General features: G+C 35.7%; 1 pseudogene; it reads left to right on the top strand.

Moving 5' to 3' along the window:
* The first annotated feature begins 1,339 nt into the window (after positions 1–1,339).
* Positions 1,340–1,664, top strand: LOC136389370 (transcription initiation factor IIA subunit 2 pseudogene; annotated as a pseudogene).
* Positions 1,665–3,390: the final 1,726 nt, after the last annotated feature.

The raw sequence follows: 3,390 nt of genomic DNA, 5'->3' as shown, positions 1-3,390 counted from the left end.
TCCTCAAACCAGAGGGAGAAAAACAAACAATATTTACAAATTATCGTGCACAACAGTGCCAACCTGTCTGGAGAATTCATGAAGGAGTGATGCAAAGCATTTATCTCTGTTTCACTAACTCAGAACTCTGGCAGGGAAAGTAATGGTCACTGTTTATAAAATGTATAAGGTGGACTAAGACACAAAGAACCCCGAAGCAAGATATTACAGGTCAAGACATACAAGAGAATGCCTGAAGCCTGTAGAAAAAGCTAGGGTAAGATTCTATGGAAAATGAAAAGCAGCCATGTGTTTAGAAGTATTTAGAAAGCGATGTGAATGCTCAGAACAAGACACATCCTTAGCAACAAACCAAAAAGACCTTAAACATTAAACTTAGTCCTATTCCTAGTTCAGAACAATAATTACCAAGTATTTAAGGAGTGTCCCAGCACAAAGCCAATCAACAAAGGCTAATGGCTGGTTGGTGTTCTTTTTGATTGTCTTCTGTCTTTCTTGAGTGTGTTGGTATGTTTGTGTGCGTGTGTTTTGTCTTGTTTGTTTCTTTAGGTCTTGGTATTAAAGAAAATCTTTTCAAAATATTAGCTGACACAAACTAAATGAACAGAGATTAGACTTCAGTAACCAGACATGACAAGGAATATATTTTGCAAAAATAGTTAGGAAAATTCACTTAAAAATGGACTATCTTTAATAATATATATGTTAAAAAAAAACACCTCAACAAACCCTGGGGAATGGAAATAATATGGTTTTTAGATTTGCTACATTGTTATAATCAGATGCTTAGTTTTCAACAACAAAAAAAGCACAAGGCATACAATGAGACAGGAAAATGGGGCTTTTTAATAGGAACTAAGTTGACAGAGAATGTGAGGAAGCCTAGAAATCAGATTTAATAACTAAAGATTTTAAAACAACTGTCTTAAATATGCTCAAGAGAGACAAACAAGAACAACAACAGTAAAAATAAACTAAAAGAAATCAGAAAATTACATATGACAAAATGAGAATATCAATAAAGAGACAAAAATTATAATAAGAGACCAAACTATAATTCTGGAACTGGAATTCAAATAACTGAAATGGTAAATTCACTGGAAAATTTCAACAACACAGATGAACAGGCATAAGAAATAACTGGTGAACTTAGAAACAGAATTATTGAGTTGTTTTTTTCCTGCGGCTGTGGAACAGGCAGTAGGGAAGAGGTGGTTGGTACATCCTGCTGTGCTCCTGACCATTCTGCTTCAGTCAGCTATGCAGCAGCAGGGAGTGCCTTCCTCATAGGACATCAATGCAAGACTGAACAAGAAAAATGGTTTCTTCCGTCTCAGCCATGGAATACCAGTTACACAGAAATACCACTTTGGAAACAGTCTACAAGTAAGCCTCGATGAGCTCATACAGTCTCAACAGATCACCCCCAACTTGCCCTTCAAATTCTCTTTCAGTTAAATAAGGTTATAGATACAGTATTGGCTCAGAGGATCAGGAACAGAGCCAATTTCAGGGGCTCTCTAAATATGTACAGATTCTGTGGTAATGTGTGAACTTCCGTATTGAATGATGTTAAATTTAGAGAGGTGACAACTTATTAAAGTGGATAAGTAAAAATTGTAGAATGTGATGGTAAAACTACTGGCTCTAATACCACAAAATGAATAGAAAAAGATAGTTTTGTTATGCTATTTTCTGTCATTATTCATCACTTTTTAAAGAGAAGCATAAGAGAGACATTTTTATTTATTCTAGCATTTCAGAAATGACTACACTGTGCTATACAGTTAAATAATCAGGTAGGAAGAAGCTCATAACTCCTTAGCCTCTTGCATTACCTTTATTATACAGCATGAAGAAAAAGAACATTTTTTTAAAGAGAAATCAAACATCATTGTCCTCCTGATAATGTTTTTAATAAATACATATTAAAACTCAAAAAAAACCCAACCCAGAATTATTGAAATTATAAATTGGAGAAATAGAAAAAAATAGTAAAAATAAAATAGAACTTGTGGGGTATCATCAAATAGATATAATATGCATTATGAGAGTCTAAGAAGATAAAAGAGAGAAAGCAAAAAAAAAAAACACAGAAAGATAATTTGAAGACATAATGACTGAAAATTTTTCAAATCTGATTAAAATGAAAATCTACAAATTCAAGCTGAATAATATCTAAGTAGGAAAGACTCAGAGAAAGCCACACCAATCCCCATTGAAATAAAATTGTTGAAAGGCAAAGACAATGGAGTATCTTGAAGGCACAAGAGGGAAATTATACATCATGCACAAGCGATTCTCAATAAGGTTGTCAGCCAATTTATCATCATAAACTTTATGGCCAGAAAGCACTGGGATGACAGATTTAAAGGGCTGATAGAAAACTGTCGATCTAAAAGTATAGATCTGGCTTTATTCTCTTTTAAAAAAAAGAGGAAGAAATTTACCCATTCCCAGATTTTAAAAGCTGAGGGTTTGTCAACAAAAGCCCTTATACAGAAATGCTAAAGAGTATTCAAATGGGAGAAAACATTTGCAAATCATGTATCTGCTAAGAGTTTGGCATCCAGAATATATAAGGTACTCTTACAACTCAACAAAAAGCAGCTCAATTCAAAACTAAGCAAAGGACTTGAATATACACTACCTAAAGAAGATATACAAATTGCTGATCTGTGGTAGCACAACGGATAGAGCATAGGTCTGGAATGCTGAGATTGCCAGTTAAAAACCCTGGACTTTCCCGATCAAGAAACATACAACAAACAAACAATGAACAACTAAAGGGAAGCAACTATGAGTTGATACTTCTCTCTCCCCACCCTCTCCTCTCTCTATAAAATCAATAAATAAAATCTTTTTTAAAAATAAAGAAGATATACAAATATGATCATTAGTCATTAGTCAACATCATATTTATTAGGGAAATGCAAATCAAAATTATAATGAGATGCCATTGCACACCCATTAAGATGGTTACTATTAAAATAAAATAAATGGTGGCAAAAATGTAAAATTGAAACTCTTGTGCATTGCTGGAAGAAATGTAAAGCCCTGGCAGGTTTGCTCAGCGGCAGAGCATCGGCCTGCGTGTGGATGTCACAGGTTTGATTCCCAGTCAGGGCACACGGGAGAAGCACCCATCTGCTTCTCCACACCTCCCACTCTCGCTTCTCTCTCTCCATCTCTATCTCTATCTCTCTCTTCTCCTTTTGCAGCTATTGCTCAATTGGAGCAAGTTGGCCCTGGGTACTAAGGATGGCTCCATTGCCTCGCCCTCGGACACTAAAACCTAGCTCCAGTTGCAACGGAGCAGTGGCCTCAGATACGCAAAGCATAACCCCCTTGCTGGTTGGATCCTGGTGGGGCACATGTGAGAGTCTATCA

Source organism: Saccopteryx leptura, chromosome 1 (assembly GCF_036850995.1).
Source record: "Saccopteryx leptura isolate mSacLep1 chromosome 1, mSacLep1_pri_phased_curated, whole genome shotgun sequence".
Classification (NCBI taxonomy): Eukaryota; Metazoa; Chordata; class Mammalia; order Chiroptera; family Emballonuridae; genus Saccopteryx; species Saccopteryx leptura.
The sequence above is the reverse complement of the archived record's forward strand: the minus strand, read 5'-3'. Positions and strand labels throughout refer to the sequence as shown.